We start from the raw sequence: 26,748 nt of genomic DNA, 5'->3' as shown, positions 1-26,748 counted from the left end.
TTAAAATATTTATGGATCTCTTCCCAGAAGCCATGAATAATCGGACACTGCCAAACCATGTGTATAAGACAACCGTTTTCATGTCCACATCTTGTACAATGAGGGTTCGGCAATTTACCCATTTTAAATAGTCTCACAGGAGTATAATAAATCCTATGAAGCCATTTAACTTGAATCAACTGATCCCTAGCACTTACCACTGTAGATCTCCATGTACAGCTAGATTCTTTAACATGAACATCTTCCAAACCTTCAATGTCCCTTTTCCACCTAAAAAATGCACTGTCTAGGGGGGAGTCCTGCAACGCCATCAACGACGCATACAGGGTCGACACTGGTTTGACCAAGGGAACCCTCCTAATCGCTGCCTCAACTGTACCACACTCCAGTTTTAAAGGTTCTCTACCAAACTGAGCCTGACAGGCATGCCTGAGTTGAAGATATCTATACAAACAACGCTGGGGCAAATTAAATTCCTGTTTCAAACTATTAAAGGTTCTAAATAGGCCCTTATCATATAGTTGGGTAAGGTAGCGCACCCCCCTCTGAGGCCAAAATTCAAACTCCAGTAATGAGAACAGCTCCGGAAGCACTCTGTTTCTCCACAAAGGCAAATATGGCGACCAAGTAATATCATTCTCATCAGGGTTACATTTCTGACCCCATTTGACCCACATCTGTACTGCAGCAGCCATCGATTGGGTGTAGTGTATTGTAGACCTAGCCCCCCTCCTATACGCCAAGTTCGTAAGTGCCTCATAGGACCCCAATAAAGCTGCCTCCAACACTACCGCCGGGCTATCTGAGTCAGCCCGTACCCACCACGCCACATAGCTCAGCTGCACCGCTACATAGTACATGTACAGGTTTGGCAAGGCAAGACCCCCCCGCAGGTAAGACGCCTGGAGGGTGGATCTCGCTATTCTGGGAGAAGACTTATTCCATAGAAAGGGAGCGATTATTCTATCCAAAGTAGCAAAATGTCTCTTGGGGCGTAACACTGGGGCAGCCCTATATAAGTATAGCAATTTTGGGAGAGGAATCATTTTTACCACATTGATACGCCCAATCAGAGTTAAAGGAAGGTTTTCCCAAGCCTCTAGCTTTCGAGTAATGGATTGCATTGTAGGAGCAACATTCAAATCATAAAATTTTGCCACTTCTTTATGAACAATAATCCCCAAATATGTAAATTGCTCCACAATCGAGCTGGGTCAACATCATCAACCAGACATAGACTAGACTTAGCCCAGTTCACACGGAGACCCGAGAAACCCCCAAATTGATCAACAACACCTAAAAGGGTATCCAAGGATTTCCCTGAATCTGCTAGGTAAACCAGCATGTCATCAGCATATAATGAAAGCTTTTCTGATATTCCAGCTATTTCCCAACCTTCTATACCTGAATTAGAGGATATGAGTATCGACAAAGGTTCCATAATTAATGCAAATAACAGGGGGGAGAGAGGGCAGCCCTGTCTAGTGCCTCTACCCAAGGGGAAGGAGTCCGATGTATACCCATTCACCCTGACTCTCGCCGAAGGGGATCTATAAAGCATTTGTAACCAGCACAAAAATTTCTCCGGAAAGCCCATTTGAGTCAGCACTGCCCACATAAATTCCCATTCTACTGAATCAAATGCTTTTTCATTGTCTAAGGACGCAAGAGCCCTCATACCTCTGTTATCATGTTTGACCTGAAGATTAGTGAACAATCGCCTTAAATTAATATCTGTGGTTTTCCCTGGCATAAAACCCGATTGATCTACCCCAACCAAGGAGAGAATTACCCCCCGCAATCTTAACGCCAGTACCTTCGCAAAGATTTTGACGTCAAGATTCAGAAGTGAGATAGGTCGATAAGAGCTACACTGGTCAGATGGCTTCCCCGACTTGTGAATCACTACTATCGTTGCCTCCAGAAAGGACGGTGGCAACGAACCACTTTCCAGTGCATACCTCAACAGCTTCCCAAATCTACTAACCAGGTCTTTAGAAAATCGCTTATACCATTCAGCAGGGAATCCATCGGGTCCCGGGGTTTTCTTGGTTGCTAAGGAACTAATGGCCGTTTCAATCTCCAGGTCAGATATGTCTGCCGCCAGGGCTTCCCTGTCATCTCTGTCCAAAGAAGGAATATTAATACCTGCTAAGAAATTGACAATTTCCTCCGAAGTACACGTGATCTTGGGGGCATACAATGTCTCATAATAGGAGGCAAACTGTCGGCAGACATCTCTGGGCTCCCTCAATAAGAGCCCCTGATCATTCAGAATTCCCACCACCACCGTTTGTTGAGTCTCAGATCTAGTCAAGTACGCCAAGGCCCTGCCACACTTATCACCATCTGAAAAAATAGTTTGCCTCTGATTTAAAAGTTTCTTCTCAGTATATTCAGTTAAATGCAAAGTAAACCTACGCTGCGCCTCAAGCCACAAAGTCTGTTTCTCAGGGCACGGATCTAGTATATATAACCTCTCCTTATCAGCTAGTTCCGTCTCTAGTTTTATCCGTTTGATATTCAGTTCCTTTTTATGAGTTGCAATAGCAGCAATCAATGCCCCTCTCATTACTGATTTGAAAGCATCCCATTCTACCAGAGGATTCGTAGACCCTTCATTTTCTGCCCAGTAGTTCCCCATTGCATCTAGACTCTCGCTCATCACAGGTAATACCTCGAGCCACATAGGGTTTAACCGCCACTGCTTATCAGTCGAAGCCAGCGGCTGTGACAGTATCAGAAGGAGGGGGGCATGGTCTGAAACCCCTCTCGGTAGATAATCACTGGGCTTGATATAGGGGGATAAGTCTCTGCTGACAAAGGCCAGATCTATACGAGAGAGTGAGCCAGTAGAAGCTGAATAGCAAGAGAATTGCGCATCTGTGGGGTGGAAATAGCGCCACGCCTCTACTAAATCATAAGTATTAGCCCAATGTGATAGGACATTGTTGTGTGAGGCCTGGGGAACCCTTCTGTCCCGTATAGGATCTAAAGTGGCATTATAGTCACCCATAATAATATAAGGCATTGCTGGAAATCCTGCTATTTTAGCTGTAATTAAGTCTAGGACCTCTCTGCGGACTGGCGGAGGAATATACACTCCCACAAATAGGTACTGCAGGCCTCTGACACAAGCATGTAAAATCACATACCTACCATAAGGGTCCAGCTGTACAGACAGTATTTGAAATGGAAGACTTTTAGCAATTAAAATAGACACGCCTCTAGCGTGATTTGAGTAAACCGCATGATATGTGGGGCCTATCCATGGGCGCCGCAAAGCTAGTACTTTCTGGCCCTGCAGGTGCGTTTCTTGCAATAACATTATGTCAGGGTTATACCTCTTCAGATAATTGAACACTAAAGACCGTTTAATCTTATCATTCAGACCCCGAACATTCCACGAAAGTAGCTTAATTACCGCCATTTATTCTTCCAAAGATAACATCTCCATAATCTCCGACCAATGAAGGCACATTCACGCACACATACAATCCACATCAAAGAACCCCTCAACAGAGAAACCCTCTCCAACCCACCCATTCCCAACCTCCCCAACCCACCCTGCCCAAACCTCCCTAACATGGTTGAGCCTGACACCCCAAACTAGTAACTCCTGGGTACGATAACCTACACTAACTCATTAGAACATATATACCATATAGGTACGTTGGTGATAGGAAGCAAGTATATACGTCTACCCACAACAGTGCATAGTCATACAGGGTGTTGCCACCCAGCATACCAATATGGGGTTAAACATCTGATCAATAGACAAAGTCAAAGAACAGGGATTCTAACAGGAGCAATAATGGTGCATTTAAACCAGATACTCCCCCCTCCCCCAACCATCTTGTCAGCAAAACAATTTAACATTTAATCATGTATTATTTGCTCCAACTGCCATCACTATAGTATAAACCATCAGCGGTGAGGCCTTGCATTTAGATTTCTCTCAATCCATTCAGTAGCCTCTTCAGGAGTACTAAAAAAACGGACGGTTTCACCATCCTGCACCCTCAAGCGAGAAGGGTAGATCATGGCATATTTCACATTTTTGTCCCTCAGCCGCGCTCGGACCTCAGTAAACTGCTTCCTTTTCTTCTGGACCTCTGCAGTAAAGTCCGGGTAAAAGGACAAACGGACATTCTCATAGCTGACATTCCCCTTCTGTCGAGCAGCTAGCAAAATAGCGTCTCTGTCCCTGTAGTTCAGGATCTTCATGATGAAAGGTCTAGCAGGGGATCCCGGCGGTAAGGGCCTGGTTGGAATCCGATGTGCCCTTTCTATAACAAAGCAACTGGAAAGTGAGATGGGATGTAACACTTCTTTTATGAGCTGTTCCGCAAAAATTTCTGGGGTAGACCCTTCTGCTCGCGCCGGTAAGCCCAGGATACGGACGTTGTTACGTCTATTGCAGTTCTCAGCGTCCTCCGCCCTGGCTTGCAGCATCTGTACCTGTTGCAGCAGCTGCCTGGTGTCATTTCCAGCTGCTCTGGATGCATCTTCCACATCACTCACTCTTTGCTCCACTGCAGATGTTCTTTCACGTATTTTGTCAAAATCGTGTCGCAAACAGCTAAGGTCAGACTGTAAATGGTCTATCTTTGATGTAAGAGCAGCTTGACAGGCAGCTATAGCTTTCATAATTTGAGAGGCTTCAGCAGAGGAACCAGGGACAGGAGACCCCTCACTTTCCTGTTCAGTTTGACTCATGGCGTCCATGAATCGTTTAACAGATGATGGAGCCACAGAAGAAGTTTTGCGGCCCATAGAAATAGTCCACTGACACTTTAAAGATCTGCTGGGGTTTGTCACTTATGCAGCAAATCAAGATGAGGCTTTATTAAATTCAGCAAGTCCTGCCACACAGCCAAGTAGACTGCCAGTTATCTTTACATTCCTCAGGGGGGAGGGGGATAAGTACACCAGCACCACCATTAAACTTTCATATAAACTGCGGTGAACTCTGCAGCTTTCATATATAAGGGCTCCCAAGAGGATTACCACTGCAGGACCTCAGGACAATAGTGGAAGTAGGGAGATACAGAGCGTTTCGCCGATCCACTCCATTTGCTGGGGTAGAGAGGAGCGCCGCTGCACATACACTTAACGGCAAGATGGTGCCCACCGCGCGGCTTCTTCCCGCCTCGGTCTTCGGCTCAAGATTCCAGCAGGTATCGGCAGCAGTCCAAGGTAAGTTGTTAGCAACTTTCAGCAAGCCGTACCTGCACTGTGTACCTTGTGGCGGATAGTGTCCCGGCCTCACTCCACACTCTCCTCAGTTTGCGTCCCTCTGCTCCTCTCCCTCAATCCGTCGGCATCCACAGCGCCACTGTCATGGTCTTACCTTCTTACTGTTCTCCTTCGTTTGACATGTGCTGGCGGCCATCTTGGTTTCTGGGTTTCTTGTAGCCTTCCACCCTGCGGCTCCTCCTTCCCACTGGGAGGAGCTGGATGCCTAGCTCATATATATAGGAGGTCTGTGGCTTCAGTTCCTTGCTTGGTCCTCCTGTGTTCACATGCTTCTAAGACTGCTGCTGCTTCTGGTTCCTGATCCTGGCTTCGTCTGACTACCCTGCTGGTTCCTGATCCTGGCTTCGTCTGACTACCCTGCTGGTTCCTGATCCTGGCTTCGTCTGACTACCCTTCTGGTTCCTGATCTCTGGCCTCTCAAAGACTCTGCTTCGGTTTCACCATTCGTTTGGACTTTTGCTTTACAGCTTTATTTTCAATAAAGCCTTCTTATTTTCACTTATCTCTTGTTGTACGTCTGGTTCATGGTTCCGTGACATTAGGACCAAGCCATGAGTTCTGACGGTACAGGGCCATCCTCGCTACCCATGCTGGTTGCCAGACTTGATCAGCAGGATCACCTGTTGGGTCGGTTCGCTGTGGCGTTGCAAACCCTGCTTGAACGCACGGCTCATTTCGCTCCCGTTGCCGATGGGTCGGTTGTCGCTCCTACTGCCGCTCGGGTTGTTGCGCCAGAGTCTACCCCGACACCTGTTGTTGCGCCTGCGGTGTTTCGGGGTATGACCGGTTCTGCCCCTCTTCCACAGCGCTTTGGGGGAGAGCCAACTCAGTGCCGAGGTTTCCTTAACCAGGTGGGCATTTATTTCGAGTTGCTGCCACATGCCTTTCCTACTGAGAGATCAAAGGTGGGCTTCTTGATCTCGCTGCTCTCAGACAAGGCCTTGGCCTGGGCCAGCCCTTTATGGGAGAACAACAATCCGGTGGTTGCCGAGTTTTCCGGTTTTGTTGCTTCTCTTCGGAAGGTATTCGATGTGCCGGCTCGTGCTGCCTCTGCCGCGAAGCTCCTTATGTCCATCAGACAGGGTTCACGATCCGTAGCTGAATACGCCATTGAGTTTCGTACCCTGGCAGCAGAGGTGGGCTGGAATAATGAGGCTCTGGTCGCTGCTTTCTCTCATGGTCTCTCGGATGCCTTGAAGGATGAGGTTGCAGCTAAGGACCTACCAGTGGAGCTCGAGTCTCTTATTTCTTTCCTGATTTTGATTGACACCAGACTCAGGGAGAGACCTTCCTTTAAGGAGAGCTTGCGGAGGTCTTCTAACAGATTGGCGCCTACGTTTGCTGTCCCACCCGTGCCTCCCTCTCCTCCCACGCCTCCTGGGGATGACTTGTCTGGGGGTGAACCCATGCAGCTGGGGTTTGCTCGCCTGTCCGAGGGGGAGAGGGTACTCCGGAGACGCGAGGGTCGATGCATGTACTGTGGTCTCGGTGGGCATTTTCAGTTGGCATGTCCGAACCGTCCGGGAAACGCTCGTACCTGAGATCCTGTCGGGGGCAGATCTTGGGTGGAGTCTCCTCGTCCCCGGTTTCCCGTGTTGACAAACCACTGATCACTGTTGTCCTCTCCTGGGTCGGGGGCTCGGTGACGACCCAGGCGTTGGTGGACTCTGGTGCTGGTGGTTTGTTCATTGATAGTGTGTTCGCTGCCGCCAATTCCATTCCTCTGCAGGCTCGAGGTTCCCCACTGGCTCTTGAGGCGATAGACGGCAGACCCCTTCTGTCGTCACACGTGACTCATGAGACCCTTCCAGTGGGGATAGCCATTGGTGCCGTTCACAGAGAGTCGGTCTGCCTCCAGGTTATTTCGTCTCCACACTACTCGGTGGTCTTGGGGTACCCCTGGCTCCAGAAGCATAATCCGACTTTCGATTGGAGATCGGCCGAGATCCTCTCGTGGTCACCGCAGTGTGGGGCTAGTTGCATCCATGGGTCTGTCAAGTTGCTGTGTACTTCCTCGGACTCTCTGTTGCCTCCTGAATACGAGGAGTACCGGGATGTATTCGATAAGGTGCGCGCGGTTGCCCTACCTCCGCACCGCCCATACGATTGTGCCATAGAGTTACAACCTGGTGCCGTTCCTCCTCGTGGCAAAGTCTATCCACTGTCGGTAGCGGAGAATGAGGCCATGGAGGAGTACGTGAGGGAGGCGCTTTCACGCGGACACATTCGCAAATCCTCGTCCCCGGCAGGGGCTGGATTTTTCTTTGTGAAAAAGAAGGGCGCTGAGTTGAGGCCTTGCATCGATTACAGGGGTCTCAATCGCATCACGATCAAGAACGCTTACCCGATACCCTTGATTTCCGAGCTGTTCGATCGCCTTAAAGGGGCCACGGTCTTTACCAAACTCGACCTGAGGGCGGCATATAACCTGGTAAGGATCAAGGCGGGCGATGAGTGGAAGACCGCGTTTAACACCAGGACCGGTCATTATGAATCCTTGGTTATGCCCTTTGGGTTGTGCAATGCGCCCGCAGTCTTTCAGGAATTCATCAACGATGTTTTCCGTGACCTGTTGCAGCAGTGTGTGGTGGTCTATTTGGATGACATCTTGGTATATTCTGAATCCATGGAGGCCCACATTCTGGATGTCAGACGAGTGTTGCAACGGTTACGAGAGAACAAGCTGTTCGGTAAGCTTGAGAAATGCGAATTTCACCGATCCCAGGTAACCTTCTTAGGTTACATCATTTCCGCTGAGGGGTTCTCCATGGATCCTGAGAAGGTTTCGGCTGTCTTACAGTGGCCCCAGCCCAGTGGTCTTCGTTCCCTGCAGCGCTTTTTGGGCTTCGCCAATTATTATCGGAAGGTCATCAGGGACTTTTCCATGCTGGCCAAGCCTCTCACGGATCTGACCAGGAAGGGCAGTAATTCGCAGGTCTGGCCGCTCGAGGCCATCCGAGCTTTTGAGGCCCTAAAGTCCGCTTTTGTGTCGGCTCCGATTCTGTCGCATCCCAACCCTGGGTTGCCCTTTGTCCTCGAGGTGGACGCGTCTGAGACGGGAGTAGGCGCCCTTCTGTCTCAGCGTAGAACACCAGAGGGTCCTCTGCTTCCTTGTGGGTTTTACTCCCGGAAACTGTCTTCCGCGGAGTGCAACTATCAGATTGGTGACAGGGAGTTATTGGCCATCGTGCAGGCCCTTAAAGAATGGAGGCACTTGCTCGAGGGTTCGGTGGTTCCGGTTCTCATCCTGACGGACCATAAGAATCTGACCTACCTTTCTGAGGCCAAGAGATTGACACCACGTCAGGCCAGATGGGCTCTATTCTAGTCACGTTTTAATTACGTGGTCTCCTACCTACCCGGTTCCAAGAACATCAGGGCGGATGCCCTATCACGGCAGTACTCCGAGCTGTCCAGGGAGGAGTCGATTCCGACTTCGGTCATACCTCCGAATCAGATCCTGGCCGCCATTCGCACCAGCCTGACCTCTCCCCTGGGTGAGCAGATTTTGGCGGCTCAATCTGGTGCTCCCTCTGGGAGACCCAACGGCAGATGTTTTGTGCCTGAGGAGTTGCGCACTCGGTTGTTGCGAACCTACCATAACTCCAAGACCGCGGGGCATCCTGGAAAGAATCAGCTGTCCTGGGCTGTTTCACGTCTGTTCTGGTGGCCTTCCCTACGTTCCGACATCGCCGCATATGTAGCGGCATGCTCCGTTTGTGCCCAGAGTAAGTCCCCTCGGCACCTTCCGTTGGGCCTTCTGCAACCCATAGCCACCGGGGAGCGCCCATGGTCACACCTGGGGATGGATTTCATTGTGGACCTCCCTGCATCCCGAGGCCATACGGTCATTCTCATGATTGTGGATCGGTTTTCCAAAATGTGCCACTGTGTTCCTCTCAAGAAGTTACCCTCTGCACAAGAGTTGGCCACGATTTTTGCCAGGGAGGTCTTCCGGTTGCACGGTTTGCCCAAGGAGATTGTGTCGGATCGGGGGAGTCAGTTTGTGTCCAGGTTCTGGCGCGCCTTTAGCTCCCAGTTGGGGATTCATCTCTCCTTCTCCTCGGCCTACCACCCTCAGTCCAATGGGGCCGCAGAACGATCCAATCAGGCCTTGGAGCAATTCCTTCGTTGCTATGTCTCCGATCACCAAGACAATTGGGTTGACCTTCTGCCTTGGGCTGAGTTTGCCAGGAACACGGCGGTGAACTCTTCCTCTGGGACGTCTCCCTTCATGGCCAATTATGGGTTCCAACCTGCCGTGTTACCGGAGGTATTCTCTCCCCAGGATATTCCGGCTGTGGAGGATCACCTTTCCGTCCTACGTGCTTCTTGGGTACAGATCCAGAAGTCCCTTGAGGCCTCTGCGCAGCGCCAGAGACTCCAGGCTGATCGCAGACGAGCGCCTTCTCCTTCCTACCAGGTCGGAGACCGTGTATGGTTGTCCACCCGCAACCTCAACCTTCGAGTGCCCACTCCCAAGCTGGCGCCTCGCTTTGTTGGTCCCTTCCGAGTGCTTCGCAGGGTAAACCCGGTAGCCTATGCCCTTGCGCTTCCTCCTGGCATGCGGATCTCTAACGTGTTTCATGTCTCCCTGTTGAAGCCACTGGTGTGTAATCGTTTCACTTCCTCGGTTCCTCGGCCTCGTCCGGTCCGAGTGGGCAATCATGAGGAGTATGAGGTGAGCAATATCCTGGACTCACGCCTGGTCCGCGGTCGGGTGCAGTTTTTGGTCCATTGGCGTGGTTATGGTCCAGAGGAGCGTTCCTGGGTTTCCTCCGCAGATGTCCATGCTCCTGCCTTGCTCCGAGCCTTCCACGCACGCTTCCCTCAGAAACCGTTTTTTGCTCCGCGGAGGAGGGGCCCTTGAGGGGGAGGTACTGTCATGGTCTTACCTTCTTGCTGTTCTCCTTCGTTTGACATGTGCTGGCGGCCATCTTGGTTTCTGGGTTTCTTGTAGCCTTCCACCCTGCGGCTCCTCCTTCCCACTGGGAGGAGCTGGATGCCTAGCTCATATATATAGGAGGTCTGTGGCTTCAGTTCCTTGCTTGGTCCTCCTGTGTTCACATGCTTCTAAGACTGCTGCTGCTTCTGGTTCCTGATCCTGGCTTCGTCTGACTACCCTGCTGGTTCCTGATCCTGGCTTCGTCTGACTACCCTGCTGGTTCCTGATCCTGGCTTCGTCTGACTACCCTTCTGGTTCCTGATCTCTGGCCTCTCAAAGACTCTGCTTCAGGTTTCACCATTCGTTTGGACTTTTGCTTTACAGCTTTATTTTCAATAAAGCCTTCTTATTTTCACTTATCTCTTGTTGTACGTCTGGTTCATGGTTCCGTGACAGCCACAGCCAAAACTCAGCAATCCAGCACCGGGCAGAGTGTCCCCAAGTATGAAGGGGTCCAACATATAGTGAATGCGCTCAAAAAACCCCGATTATGCCAGGTGTATAAAGGATATTTCACAGGATTTTGTAGGAGCACTGCAATCCTGCTTCCTCACTCCATGCTGGCTCGGCCACTCCCTGATGATACTGCATCTTAGTGACTACCATCTGTAAATTCACATTTGAAAAATGCCAGAACGGAGCACAGCTGACACAGCCCTACCTGTATTTAAAGTTCCCACTGAAATTGCAGCGATTTGTGACTCAGTACTACCTCATGAGACCTATAGTGGGAGCCCCGCCTGTGTTTTTGCAAGCGCATACCCTTGATCATCCACAGGGCGGGAGCCTTCCACTGGTTTTCACTATATTTTTGCACTAAAGGTAACTGCTTCTGAAACGTTCAAGCACTTTAGCCCATTGTATGGACTCTTTTTTACCAGTACCACAATGAGATCTCTTATTCACTTTGAATGGACTTTGGTGAAATAATACAGTTAAGGCCAATAAGATAATGGGTTGCATCAAAAGGGGTATAGATGCCCGTGATGAGAACATGGTCCTGCCACTTGACAAATCACTAGTCAGACCACACATGGAGTACTGTGTACAGTTCTGGGCTCCTGTGAACAAGGCAGACATAGCAGAGCTGGAGAGGGTTCAAAGGAGGGCAACTAAAGTAGTAACTGGAATGGGTGGACTACAGTACCCTGAAAGATTATCAAAATTAGGGTTATTCACTTTAGAAAAAGATGACTGAGGGGAGATCTAACTATGTATAAATATATCAGGGGTCAGCACAGAGATCTCTCCCATCATTTATTTATCCCCAGGACTGTGACTATGATGAGGGGACATCCTCTGCGTCTGGAGGAAAGAAGGTTTGTACACAAACATAGAAGAGGATTCTTTAAGGTAAGAGCAGTGGAACTCTCTGTCTGAGGAGGTGGTGAGGGTGAGTTCACTAAAAGAGTTCAAGAGGGGCCTGGATATATTTCTGGAGTGTAATAATATTAGAGGCTATAGCTCCTAGAGATGGGTCGTTAATCCAGGGTGTTATTCTGATTGCCTGATTGGAGTCGGGAAGGACTTTTTTCCCCTTAAGTGGGGAAAATTGGCTTCTACCTCACAGGGGCTTTTTGCCTTCCTCTGGATCAACTTGTAGGATATCAGGCTGAACTGGATAGACAGATGTCTTTTTTTGGCCTTATAAACCATGTTCCTATGTTACTATGTAACTTGATAGTTAGCATCCTTGCTCATATGGTCTGCCTCTGAGGACGCAAAAATATTAATGGTTTCACTTTGCCTTGTGTCAGCGTAGAAAGCCTAGGTATTGTAGCGAATAATTTGCATATGCCCTTAACCTTTTTCTCTCCACAGACTTGGAAGGGTGAGGAGCCAGTATGTCCTGTGTCTTTGGGTTCATGTGCTGTTGCTAAACAGGGAAGACCAAGTGGTAAAGTCACAAACAGTCCCACTATCTTAAAGGGTAACCCTGCTGCTAAAAATATGTTCCTAGGTGCCTTAATGCACTGTGCACTGCCTTAGGAAAAATGTAAAAAAGCTACCAGTTTAGTCATCAAGGTGACGAAGTGTAAAGCATGATTAGACCTTGATGCATGGGAGGGAATTACAGTATAAAGCCACCCTCCTATTTGCAGGCCTTTATTGCATAGTGGTTTGATTATGGAAACGAGACACCCTACTAAACAGGCAGAGACCTGTAGGTAGCCATTGCTAGTTCAACTTATATGATGTTTGTTGATAAAAAGTGATATAAAGCAGCAATTTAACTATAAAGGGAACCCTGGAGCATACCCAAAGCACAAGCCGAGGGTGGCTTGGTTTTAAGTAAGGGTTATGTAATACCCCAGAGTGGTATTATCATTCTTACACCCTGCTACTGTCTCTAATGGGCTAACCATAATGTCATCTGTGTATTTATTCCAGGTCCTTTGTCACTGTGCATTGATAATGTTGTTATGAAACTGTTTTGTACATGTAAAATGCCTGGTTCACCAGCAGGTGGCAGCATATATGGCAGAGAGATCTTTAGATAGTATGGAACTTACCATTCCATTCTCCCCCTTTTGGGCCAGTTCCGTTTCCTACCAAAGGAGGGGCTGCAGGAAGTTTTCAGTCAGTCTTAGTCTAGTCTCCTTACAGATTAACCGACAGAGTGTTGTGACGGGGTCAACAGCCAAAGGCACCCCACTCCAAAGGTACCATAACAGCCCTGGAGCTCTCTTCCTATTAAGGAGGCAATTGAAGGATGAAACAGAGCATGTGTGGCCTTCTCAGTGAGCAGGACAAATAAATAAGAAATAGAAAAAAGAGCAGATGGGGCTTCACAGATATATTTAATTAAGTAACTTAGTGGCTATAATAAATTTGTAATTACATGCAATTACTAAAGTATTCAGATCCAGGTGCTGGTGAAAAGAAATTTTTTTTTTTTTTTTTTTTACAAACTCTTTAATAGGTACCATATTTTTCTTTTAACCCCTTCAGGTCCCTGCCATTTTTCACCTTAAGGACCAGGAAATTTTTTGCAAATCTGACATGACACATGTCAGATTTGCAAAAAATTTCCTGGTCCTTAAGGTGAAAAATGGCAGGGACCTGAAGGGGTTAAAAGAAAAATATGGTACCTATTAAAGGGTTTGTAAAAAAAAAAAAAATATTTTCACCAGCACCTGGATCTGAATACTTTAGTAATTGCATGTAATTACAAATTTATTATAGCCACTAAGTTACTTAATTAAATATATCTGTGAAGCCCCATCTGCTCTTTTTTCTATTTCTTATTTATGTGGTGATAAATATTAACACTTTCACTTATCCAGGCAATTCTGAGACTTTTTTCTCGTCACATATTGTACTTCATTAAAGTGGAAAAATTAAGTAAAAAAAATGTATTTTTATTTATAAAAAAATGCCAAATTTACCCAAAATTTTGAAAAATTTGCAAATTTCTATTTCTCCACTTTTATAATAGATAGTAATACTTTCCAAAAATGCTTATTACTTTACATTCCCCATATGTCTACTTCATGTTTGGATCATTTTGTGAATGCAATTACATTTTTTGGTGACGTTAGAAGGCTTAGAAGCAAATCTTGAAATTTTTCCGAACATTTCCAAAACCCACTTTTTAAGGACCAGTTCAGGTCTGAAGTCACTTTGTGAAGCTTACATAATAGAAACCACCCAAAAATGACACTATTTTAGAAACTACACCCCTCAAGGTATTCAAAACTGATTTTACAAACTTTGTTAACCCTTTAGGTGTTCCACAAGTGTTATTGGAAAATGGAGATGAAATTTCAGAATTTCACTTTGTTGGCAGATTTTCCATTTCAATAAAAAATTTTACACTATCAAAGCAAGTGTTAACAGCCAAACAAAACTTAACATTTATTGCCCTGATTCTGTAGTTTACAGAAACACCCCATATGTGGTCATAAACTGCTGTACGGGCACACGGTATTGCGCAGAAGGAAAGGAACGCCATATGGTTTTTGGAAAGCAGATTTCACTTGGATTATTTTGGGCTGCCATGTCACATTTGAAGACCCATTGATGCACCCCTAAAGTAGAAACTCCAAAAAAGTGACCCCATTTTAGAAACTACACCCTTCAAGGTATACAAAACTGATTTTACACACTTTGTTAACCCTTTAGGTGTTCCACAAGAATTAATGGAAAATAGAGATAACATTTCAAAATTTAATTTTTTTGGCAGATTTTCCATTTTAATAAATTTTTTCCAGTTACAAAGCAAGGGTTAACAGCTGAACAAAACTCGATATTTATAAGGTGGCAGTTTTGTTGATACTATTTTAAGGTACATATGATTTTTGGTTGTTCTATATTACTCTTTTTGTGAGGGAAGGGAACAAAAAATAGCTGTTTTGACACAGTTTTTATTTTTTGTTATTTACAACGTTCATCTGACAGGTTAGATCATGTGGTATTTTTATAGAGAAGGTTTTTACGGACACGACAATACCAAATATGGTTTTCGTTGTTTGTTTCAGTTTTAAATAATAAAGCAGTGAAAGTGTCCCCTCAGTAAAGTGTCTCCACATTTTGAAAGCCATTTTTTTTGGGTGAAAGATGAGATGACGGTTTGACTTTTACTATTTTAGGATGTATATGACTTTTGGATCGCTTACTACACATTTTGTGATGTAAGGTGACAAAAAAATTGCTTTTTTGACACGGTTTTTATTTTTTTATTTTTACGGTGTTCACCTTAGGGGTTAGGTCATGTGGTATTTTAATACAGCAGGTTGTTACAGATGCGGAGATACCTAATATGTCTACGTTTTACACAATAATATCATTTTTGAAACAAAAAAAAAATCATGATTTAGTGTCTCCATATTCTGAGAGCCATAGTTTTTTTCAGTTTTTGGCGATTGTCTTAGGTATGGTATCATTTTTGCTTGATGAGATGACGGTTTAATTGGCACTATTTTGGGGTGCATATGACTTTTTGATCGCTTGCTATTACACTTTTTGTAATGTAAGGTGACAAAAAATTGCTTTTTTTTACACTGTTTTTATTTTAGGTCATGTGGTATTATGTAAGTTTTACACAATAACAGGATTTTTGGGGTTTTTATGAGCGATTGTCTTAGTTAGTATATAATTTTTTGTGGGATGAGGTGACGGTTAGATACTATTTTGGGGGGCATACACCTTTTTGATCGCTTGGTGTTGCACTTTTAGTGATATAAGGTGAAAAAATAATATTTTTTTAGCACAGTTTTTATTTTTTGACAGTGTTCATTTGAGGGGTTAGGTCATGTGATATTTTTATAGAGCCGGTCCGGTCGATACTTATGCGGCAATACCTAATTTGTCTACTTTTCCCTATTTAAAATAAAAATAAATTTATTTTGGGAAAAGGATGCTTTTTTTTTACTTGAAACTTAAAAAAGAAATTTGTAAAACTTTCTTTTTTTAAAACTTTTGATTGTGTATTTCTGTATTGTGATGCATTGGCTGTAAGTGTATTACAGACTGTAATACACTTACAGCCTGTTTGTCTGTGAGATCCCGGGGGCTGAATCTCACAGGCTCTCCTGGAAGACAGCAACGATGCCTAAGGAAGGCATCGGGCTGCCTTTCCTGCCATCGGGTCCCCGTCACAGCAGCACGGGGACCCGATGGAAGCTCCGATACCAGCAAGGACATCGCAGGTGCCGCGGTCAGCGCTGACCGTGGCACATCAAGGGTTAATGCGCCGGCATCAGTGATTTCACTGATGCTGGCACATGCAGCTGGGGTCCGGCTATCAGTGACTGCCGGACCCCTGCAGCGGATCGGGCGGGCGCATCTCCTGCACCGGCCGGATCACAGCGCTGGTCCTTAAGTCACGGACACCTGTTTCGTACATGTACGGGTTAATAATATGCAATTTTTTTCCCTCCAAAGTGGAGGGAGAAATTCACTGCGTCTTATAAAACGAATGCAACGCAAATTAGGTGGCTCTGAAGCTCTCACTAACAGCTCCTGAGCCTGCCATTAAACTGTTGGGTGGGCTGGTAGCTTCACTGAAGGCTTCTGCCACCAGCCCATGCTTCCTTGACAAGACCACACCAGGGATGGGTGGGCTGGCGGCTTCACTTATTGTGCTCCACTGCTGCCAGCCCGCGCATCCATATTGAGGTGGGCTACACTATTATAGTAAGCCGTTGGGCGGGTTGGCGGCTTCACTTACTGCGTACTGCTGCTGCCAGCCCACACGTCAATCATACATTTTCTAGGCTCTCCTGAGCCCACCATTGGGCGGGCTGGCAGCTTCAATGAATGTGCTCTGCTGCCGCCAGCCCGCACTTCGTTAATCCTGCTGATTGGTGGTAAGAGCACTGGTGCTGCCTACACCTCCACCAATCACCTTCCAATTTCCCGCTGTACCAGCTCTGCTCCTGCTGTGTACAGCGGTTTTGTGGACCCAGTCCCTGGGTGAGTGGAGCTCAGGGCAATATAAAAATTACTGTAAAGGTGCCATATATGACTATAACCGTTTTCATCCATAGGTATCCACCCATGTACTGCAGTATATAAGCGCATTCCTATGGATGAGGAGGGTTTTAGTCATATTTAATATAAACACATGCCAATTAGAGAAGAGTCCCTGGATAGTGTTTATATTTAATCTGACTATAACTCCCCTCATCCTTGAGAATACACCAATGTACAGTACATCAGTGTATTCTTTAGGATGATGGGGGTTATAATCACATGTGTCATCCACAGATCCCTCATAACAGTGCGTCATCCACAGATCCCCATGATAGTGTCATCCACAGATCCTCCATATTATGGTCATACACAGATCCCCCATAACAGTGTCATCCACAGATCCCCCATAACAGTGTGTCATCCACAGATCCCCATAACAGTGTCATCTACAGATCACCATAACAGTGTCATCCACAGATCCCCATAACAGTGTGTCATCCACACATCCCCCCATAACAGTGCATCATCCACAGACCCCCGTTAGTTCAAAACACACCATTTGGCTCAAACTATTTTTTTTCTTATCTTCCTCCTCCAAAACCTAGGTGTTTCTTATAATTAGGTGTGTCTTATAAGGCGGAAAATACGGTAGTTTACTATGGCATATCTGGTAAACTTTGCATTTTGCCATGGAGGTGCTGAACGGAGGTCAGAGGGAGCCCTCTCCTTTGACTAAGCCTTCAGATGACACCGTTGCTATTGACCATGGGATCTGAGGGGTTAAAAGACCAGGATCAGAATTATCTCTGATCCTAGTCATTGTCAGCAGGTGTGAGCTGTATTTCACTGCCAGGACCAGCTACACATAGAGTAGGTCCAGCTTCTTAGCCCACTACATGCACCACTCCTGCACTGTTGATGTATATTCACATGAAGCAGTCGGGAAAAGGTTAAAGGGGTTGTCCAGGATCAAACTTATTTTTTTTAAAACATCTTACTCACCTTTAGTAGCCAAGTCTATGTTCCCAAGGTGGTTTGTGGTATCTTTTACACTGGAGCATGGCTCCTACAGCCCTGAACACATTGTTTACATATCTGTTTATCTGTTCCTTCACTTCCTGCCGCACTGCATTGTGGGTCCCAGTGCAGGGCGGCATCTGCTGATTTCTCCTGTCTAACATTGTGTCCCTGCACCCTAGGGTTGCCACCCGTCCGGGATTGACCCGGACAGTCCGGGTTTGTAATCCTGTGCCCGGGTACAAGCCTTTCTTAGACCCGGGCACAGGATTATTCATTCAAAGTAAACTGCAGTGTGTGTGGACCGACGTCCGACCGAGACTCCGATGATCCGATCGCATATTTAAGCTGTCACTCACTGCGGCGGCCGGGTGATCAGCTGAGCGCAGCACTCCCGAGCCTCCTCCCTCCTCTCCCTCCTCTCCCTCCTCCCCCTCCTCCCCCCTCACTCTTCTAGTCTACACTACAGTGATGCCAGGCAGCGCAGCGGCTCACTCACTGTTCAATCAGTCTCCGGTCTCCTCGCTCCTCCCCTGCCTGCCAGTCCCTCCCTCCTTCTCTCTGATAGGGAAGTCAGGTCCACACAGGAAGTGACATCAGAGAGAGAGGGAGGGAGAATTGAAATTCCTCTTCTTCTCCAGACTCCAGTCCAGCTTCAGCAGCCTGCCCAAGTAGTGCCCAGCCCAGTGCCCACTGTGCCCTGCCTGCAGAGTGGTTTTTCAACCTGTGTGTGACCAAGACAGTCCTGACACCTGTCCTAGATAGTCACTTCTAAAAAGGTATATAAAACATTTGAAGTGTGTAAATGTAACAGTGTTTAAACAGGTTTCTGAATCTGTCAATCATCAGAAAAAACTTTATGTTTTGTAGCTGAATGACATTAGCGATGGGCTGATGTCAGCAGTACATAACAGTGTGTTTTATAACTCCCTGCCTGCCGCTGCCACCGTTCTCTTAAAATAAAGACTTATAATATGCTAATGAGCCTCTTCAGGGGCGTAACGATCGCGTGCGACAGCGACCAGGGGTGAAGGTGGAACATGGGCTTGGCTGGAGGCGGGACATGGGCATGGCTGGAGGCGGGACATGGGTGGGGCTTGGAAGGGGGCCCTCCCTCCCTTTTGTTCGGGTTTGGCTTGAAGAAAAGGTGGCAACCCTACTGCACCCGCCCCCTCATACATATTCATGCATCCTGCACAGCCTCCACTCCTCTTTCGATCCGCCCCCTCATACATATTCATCCTCCTGGCTTATATTCCTCCCCCATATGTATGCCCATAAACTTCTCCTTGCTCTATATCTGGCATCTGTCATGTGCTCAGTGTTTGCAGAGCTTGTAGACAATCGGACACAGTCACACTGTAAGGGGCACGCTCCCACATGCATCCATAAACATACCAGACACCGTCACACTGTAAAGGGCACGCTCCCACATGCATCCATAAACATACCGGACACAGTCACACTGTAAGGGGCACGCTCCCACATGCATCCATAAACATACCAGACACCATCACACTGTAAGGGGCACGCTCCCACATGCATCCATAAAAATACTGGACACAGTCACACTGTAAGGGGCACGCTCCCACATGCATCCATAAACATACCAGAAACCGTCACACTGTAAGGTGCATGCTCCCACATGCATCCATAAACATACCGGACACCATCACACTGTAAGGGGCACGCTCCCACATGCATCCATAAACAAACCAGACACCGTCACACTGTAAGGGGCACGCTCTCACATGCATCCATAAACATACCGGACATGGTCACACTGTAAGGGGCACGCTCCCACATGCATCCATAAACATACCAGACACCGTCACACTGTAAGGGGCACGCTCCCTTATGCATCCATAAACATACCGGACACAGTCACACTGTAAGGGGCACGCTTCCACATGCATCCATAAACATACCGGACACAGTCACACTGTAAGGGGCACGCTCCCACATGCATCCATAAACATACCGGACACAGTCACACTGTAAGGGGCACGCTCCCACATGCATCCATAAACATACCGGACACAGTCACACTGTAAGGCCTCATGCACACGACCGTTGTGTGCATCCGTGGCCGTTGTGCCGTTTTCCGTTTTTTTTCGCGGACCCATTGACTTTCAATGGGTCCGTGGAAAAATTGGAAAATGCACCGTTTTGCAGCCGCATCCGTGATCCGTGTTTCCTGTCCGTCAAAAAAATATGACCTGTCCTATTTTTTTGACGGACAACGGTTCACGGACCCATTCAAGTCAATGGGTCCGTGAAAGAACACGGATGCACACAAGATTGGCATCCGCGTCCGTAGGTTACTTTCATACAGACGGATCCGAAGATCCGTCTGCATAAAAGCTTTTTCAGAGATGTCATATCCGACAGTATATTCTAACACAGAGGCGTTCCCATGGTGATGGGGACGCTTCTAGTTAGAATACACTACGAACTGTGTACATGACTGCCCCCTGCTGCCTGGCAGCACCCGATCTCTTACAGGGGGCTGTCATCCGCACAATTAACCCCTCAGGTGCTGCACCTGAGGGGTTATTTGTGCATATCATAGCCCCCTATAAGAGATCAGGGGCTGCCAGGCAGCAGGGGGCAGACCCCCCTCCCTCCCCAGTTTTAATTTCATTGGTGGCCAGTGCGGCTTCCCCGACCCTCTCCCTCTATTGTAATATTATTGGTGGCCAGTGTGCGGCCTCCCCCGGCCCCCCCCCTCCCTCCCTTTATTATATTATCATTGGTGGCCAGTGTGCGGCCCCCCCGCCCCCCCTCCCTCTATTGTAATATCATTGGTGGCCAGTGTGCGGCCCCCCGGCCCCCCCTCTATTGTATTAATATCATTGGTGGCCAGTGTGCGGCCTCCCTTCTCCCCCCCCCCCCCCCCGATCATTGGTGGCAGCGGAGATTCCGATCGGAGTCCCAGTTTAATCGCTCTGGGGCTCCAATCGGTAACCATGGCAACCAGGACGCTACTGCAGGCCTGGTTGCCATGGTTACTTAGCAATATTACAATATTAGAAGCATCATACTTACCTGCTGCGATGTCTGTGACCGGCCGGGAGCTCCTCCTACTGGTAAGTGACAGGTCTGTGCGGCGCATTGCTTAATGATCTGTCACTTACCAGTAGGAGGAGCTCCTGGCCGGTCACAGACAGCGCAGCAGGTAAGGGGGGAGGCCGCACACTGGCCACCAATGATATTAATACAATAGATATTAATACAATAGAGGGGGGGCCGGGGGGGGCCGCACACTGGCCACCAATGATAATACAATAGAGGGAGGGAGGGGGGACCGGGGGAGGCCGCACACTGACCACCAATGATATTAATACAATAGGGGGGAAGCCGCACACTGGCCACCAATGATAATACAATAGAGGGAGGGGGGGGGGCGACGGAGGCCGCACACTGGCCACCAATGAAATTACAATAGAGGGGGGAGGGGGGCCAACGGAGGCTGCACACTGGCCACCAATGAAATTACAATAGAGGGGGGGAGGGGGGCCGACGGAGGCCGCACACTGGCCACCAATGAAATTACAATAGAGGGGGGGAGGGGGGCCGACTGTCACGGATGTGTACAGGGAAACAAGACAATACAATATAATCTGAGTCACTGGATCCACAACTAAGGAACAAAAGGGAGACCCCTGCATGAGACCTGCCACTCTCCCTGACTGCTCAGCCTATGCGAACACCCCAAAGGTGGATGGGCGCATATCCACGTACCTCGACTATCTTACAGCTGAAGACCCTACAATAGTGAGGGGACAAGACCACCGGCCCCCTACACAGACACGGAGGGAGCCAGGGTCACCTGGATCCAGCAAACAGAAAATCACAAATACATAAACAGTACTTATCTTGCAGACGACTGGGAACTAGGAAAGGCATGCACACACACTCCAGGAAGTTGTATAAGCCGCAACCTAATGCATCATGGGGAGGAACTTAAAGGGAAGCAATCAGTCCAACTGCATAACAGCTGAGATAGGCTAACGAGATGAGGAACTGAAATCAAAACAAAGAAACTCAAGGAGGAAGTTCTGGACGGCTACTGTCAGAGCTTCTCAGCTGTCTGGTTGTGACAGTACCCCTCCCTCTACGAATGGACTCCGGACACTCAGAGCCCACCTTCTCAGGATGGGACCTATGGAAAGCCCTGATGAGACGAGTGGCCTTAATGTCCGTCACTGGGACCCACATCCTCTCCTCAGGACCATAACCCTCCCAATGAACGAGGTACTGGAGGGAACCGCGGACAAGACGAGAATCCACAATCCTAGAGACCTGAAATTCAAGATTTCCATCAACCATAATCGGAGGAGGAGGCAAAGGCGAGGGTACAATAGGTTGAACATAAGGTTTCAATAAGGACTTATGAAAAACATTATGGATCTTCCAAGTCTGAGGAAGATCAAGACGGTAGGCAACAGGATTGATGACAGACAGGATCTTGTAAGGCCCAATAAACCTAGGACCCAACTTCCAGGAGGGAACCTTCAATTTGATATTCTTGGTAGACAACCACACCAGATCACCAACATTCAGGTTCGGACCAGGCACACGTCTCTTATCCGCCACACGCTTATATCTCTCACTCATGCTCTTTAGATTATCCTGAATCTTTTGCCAAATAGATGACAAAGACAAGGAGAATCTGTCCTCATCAGGTAAACCAGAAGACCCCTCTCCCGAGAAAGTCCCAAACTGCGGATGAAACCCATATGCACCAAAAAATGGTGACTTATCAGAGGACTCCTGACGACGGTTATTTAAAGCAAACTCAGCAAGGGACAAAAACGAACACCAATCCTCCTGATTCTCCGCAACAAAACAGCGCAGATATGTCTCCAGATTCTGATTGACGCGCTCCGTCTGGCCATTCGACTGCGGGTGGAAAGCAGAAGAAAATGACAACCGAACCCCCAAGTGAGAACAGAAAGCCTTCCAGAATCTGGAAACAAACTGCGTGCCCCTATCACAGACTATGTCTGAAGGGATACCATGCAATTTGACAATGTGGTCAATAAATGCCTGCGCCAGCGTCTTAGCATTGGGCAAACCAGGAAAAGGGATGAAATGCACCATTTTGCTAAAACGGTCCACCACCACCAGAATCACAGTCTTCCCCGAGGAACGAGGCAGGTCCGTTATGAAGTCCATGGACAGATGTGTCCAAGGACGGGAAGGAATGGGTAAGGGAAGGAGAGGACCTGATGGCCGTGAATGAGGGACTTTGGCACGAGCGCAAGTCTCGCAGGCTGCCACAAAACCCTCAACCGACTTACGAAGCGCAGGCCACCAGAATCTCCGAGCAATGAGATCCAGTGTGGCTCTTGCCCCCGGGTGCCCAGCAAGGACCGTATTGTGGTGTTCCTTAAAAATCTTGTGTCTTAAAGTGAGAGGCACAAACAACCTCCCAGGAGGACAAAGATCAGGAGCCTCCGACTGGGCTGCCTACACCTCTGCCTCCAATTCAGGAAAAAGAGCAGAGACCACCTCACCTTCAGCCAAAATGGGACCCGGGTCTTCAAAATTCCCACCTCCCGGAAAACAACGTGACAGGGCATCTGCCTTCACATTCTTAACCCCAGGGCGGAACGTGACAACAAAATTAAACCTTGAAAAGAACAAAGACCATCTGGCCTGTCTCGGGTTTAGACGCTTGGCTGACTCCAAGTAGGCCAGATTCTTATGGTCAGTAAACACGGTAATAGGGTGTCTGGCTCCCTCTAGCCAATGGAGCCATTCCTCAAAAGCTAACTTGATGGCCAACAACTCCCTATCTCCCACATCGTAATTTCTCTCTGCGGAGGAGAGTTTCTTCGAGAAAAAGGCACACGGTCGCCATTTGGCAGGAGAGGAACCCTGAGACAAGACCGCACCCACACCCACCTCAGAAGCATCAACCTCAACTATGAAGGGTAAAGAAATATCAGGTTGTACCAGGACGGGAGCGGAAGCGAAACTCTCCTTGATATTAGAAAAGGCCTTACGCGCCTCTACCGACCAGGAAGAAAAATCTACCCCCTTTCTGGTCATATCAGTGAGTGGTTTAACAACAGAGGAATAATTCAAAATAAATTTCTTGTAATAATTGGCAAAGCCCAAAAAACGCATCAGCGCCTTCTGATTCTCAGGAAGCTCCCACTCAAGCACAGCGCGGACCTTCTCGGGGTCCATGCGAAAACCAGAAGCGGAGAGAAGAAACCCCAGAAATTGAATTTCTGGAACCGCAAACACACATTTTTCCAGTTTCGCGTATAATTTATTCTCCCGCAGGAAGAGCAAGACCTGACGTAAGTGTTCCTTATGAGTCTTGAAATCAGGAGAAAAAATCAAAATGTCATCCAAATACACTAATACAAATTTTCCCATTAAATGATAAAAAATGCTGTTCACAAAATGCTGAAAAACGGCTGGGGCATTCATCAAACCAAAAGGCATAACCAAATTCTCAAAATGGCCCTCAGGGGTATTGAAAGCCGTCTTCCATTCGTCTCCTTCTCTGACCCTGACCAAGTTGTATGCCCCTCTTAGGTCTAATTTGGAAAAGACTTTAGCCCCAACAACCTGGTTAAACAGGTCCGGAATCAGAGGAAGCGGATAAGGGTCACGAATAGTGATTCTGTTCAGCTCCCTGAAATCCAGACAAGGTCTTAAAGAACCATCTTTTTTCTTAACAAAGAAAAAAACAGCGGCAACAGGTGACTTCGAGGGTCGTATGTGTCCTTTTCTCAGACTCTCAGAGATATAAGCATGCATAGCGACCCTCTCAGGTTGGGAAAGATTGTATAAACGAGATTTAGGCAGCTTGGCGCCTGGGATGAGATTAATAGGGCAATCGTACTCCCTGTGCGGAGGCAAATCCTGAACTCCACTCTCAGAGAAGACATCTGAAAATTCAGAGAGGAAAGGTGGAACAGTCTTAGTAGAAACCTCAGAAACAGATGTCATGAGGCAATTCTCTCTGCAAAAGTCACTCCAACCATTTATTTGCCTCGCTTGCCAATCAATGGTGGGCTTATGTTTAGTGAGCCAGGGTAGCCCCAACACTAGAGGAGTAGGCAAACCGCTAAGGACAAAACATGACACATCCTCAACATGAGCATCACTCACAATTAAACGGATATTGTGAACTATGCCCTTTAATGATTTCTGAGAAAGTGGAGCGGAATCAATAGCAAAAACAGGAATATCCTTTCCCAAAGTGCATACCTGGAAACCATGAGTTATTGCAAATTGATGATCAATGAGATTGACAGCTGCTCCACTATCCACAAAAATCTCACAAAAAATGCTCTTGCTCTCTAGCGCCACCCTAGCAGGCAGGACAAAACGTGAAAAAAACAAGCAAACGGAAAACCTTCAATTTCCGCCTCAACCCTGCCAATAGTAACAGACGGAACATTTTTAAAAGATTTTTTCCTTTTTGTTTCTTTATTACTCTCAGAAAACTGCCTGAATCTCCTAGAGGGACACACATTTGCCAAATGATTTATACCTCCACAACAAAAACAAACCCTCCCATGCGGGCTGAATCTTCTATTGTCAGAGGCAATCAACCCCAGCTGCATGGGCTCCTGCTCAGAAGGGGCTGACAGCGACTGAGACCCCTGCGCACAGAATGGGACCGCTGCACTGTCCCGGGACTGAGCATGACAGGAAGGAGAGATCTCTCCTCTCTCTCTAAGACGCCTGTCAATACGAACGGCCTGAGACATAGCAGAATCCAAGGAGGTAGGTCTCTCATGAAAGGCAAATGCATCTTTCAATCCTTCTGAAAGACCATGGCAAAATTGACTTCGGAGTGCAGCATCATTCCAACCAGTATCAGCTGCCCATCTCCGAAATTCTGAGCAGTATATCTCTGCGGATTGTTTACCCTGGCATAACAGACGTAGTCTAGACTCAGCCAGAGCAATACGATCCGGATCATCATATATCTGACCCAGGGCTAAAAAGAATTCATCCACTGAACGGAGGGGCCGGCAGCGAAAAGGCCCAGGACTGAGCGTTACCCCTGAGCAGCGATATAATGATCCCCACCCTCCGTTCCTCATCACCAGAGGAATGGGGAAGAAGGCGAAAATGGAGTTTGCAAGCCTCTCTAAAACGCACAAAATTCTCACTACCCCCGGAGAACGTATCCGGGAGCGAGATCTTAGACTCAGAACAAACTCCATGAACGCAAGCTGAACCGGTCACTTGAAACTGAGAAAAAGTCTTACGGAGATCAGCTACCTAATGAAAGACCCTGGAAGCGTTCAGCCAAAAGTGAAACCGGATCCATGCTTGAGACGGTTTTGTGCGGCTTATAATGTCATGGATGTGTACAGGGAAACAAGACAATACAATATAATCTGAGTCACTGGATCCACAACTAAGGAACAAAAGGGAGACCCCTGCATGAGACCTGCCACTCTCCCTGACTGCTCAGCCTATGCGAACACCCCAAAGGTGGATGGGCGCATATCCACGTACCTCGACTATCTTACAGCTGAAGACCCTACAATAGTGAGGGGACAAGACCACCGGCCCCCTACACAGACACGGAGGGAGCCAGGGTCACCTGGATCCAGCAAACAGAAAATCACAAATACATAAACAGTACTTATCTTGCAGACGACTGGGAACTAGGAAAGGCATGCACACACACTCCAGGAAGTTGTATAAGCCGCAACCTAATGCATCATGGGGAGGAACTTAAAGGGAAGCAATCAGTCCAACTGCATGACAGCTGAGATAGGCTAACGAGATGAGGAACTGAAATCAAAACAAAGAAACTCAAGGAGGAGGTTCTGAACGGCTCCTGTCAGAGCTTCTCAGCTGTCTGGTTGTGACACCGACGGAGGCCGCACACTGGCCACCAATAATATTACAATAAAGGGAGGGAGGGGGGCCGACGGAGGCCGCACACTGGCCACCAATGATATTACAATAGAGGGGGGGCGGGGGGCCGGGCGGTGGGGGGCCGCACACTGGCCACCAATGATATTCAAACTGGGGAGGGAGGGGGGTCTGCCCCCTGCTGCCTGGCAGCCCCTGATCTCTTACAGGGGGCTATGATACGCACAATTAACCCCTTCAGG

At 47.8% G+C, this 26,748-nt stretch overlaps 1 long non-coding RNA gene across 1 annotated transcript; it reads left to right on the top strand.

Annotated features, from left to right (window-relative positions):
- The first annotated feature begins 484 nt into the window (after positions 1-484).
- Positions 485-25,074, top strand: LOC120979082. Its single transcript, XR_005774234.1, has 4 exons — positions 485-495; positions 12,888-13,013; positions 13,644-13,646; positions 25,059-25,074. It is a non-coding gene; the product is annotated as an uncharacterized LOC120979082 (long non-coding RNA).
- Positions 25,075-26,748: the final 1,674 nt, after the last annotated feature.

This window comes from Bufo bufo, chromosome 9 (assembly GCF_905171765.1).
Source record: "Bufo bufo chromosome 9, aBufBuf1.1, whole genome shotgun sequence".
Classification (NCBI taxonomy): Eukaryota; Metazoa; Chordata; class Amphibia; order Anura; family Bufonidae; genus Bufo; species Bufo bufo.
This window is presented reverse-complemented; position numbering and strand designations above follow the sequence as displayed.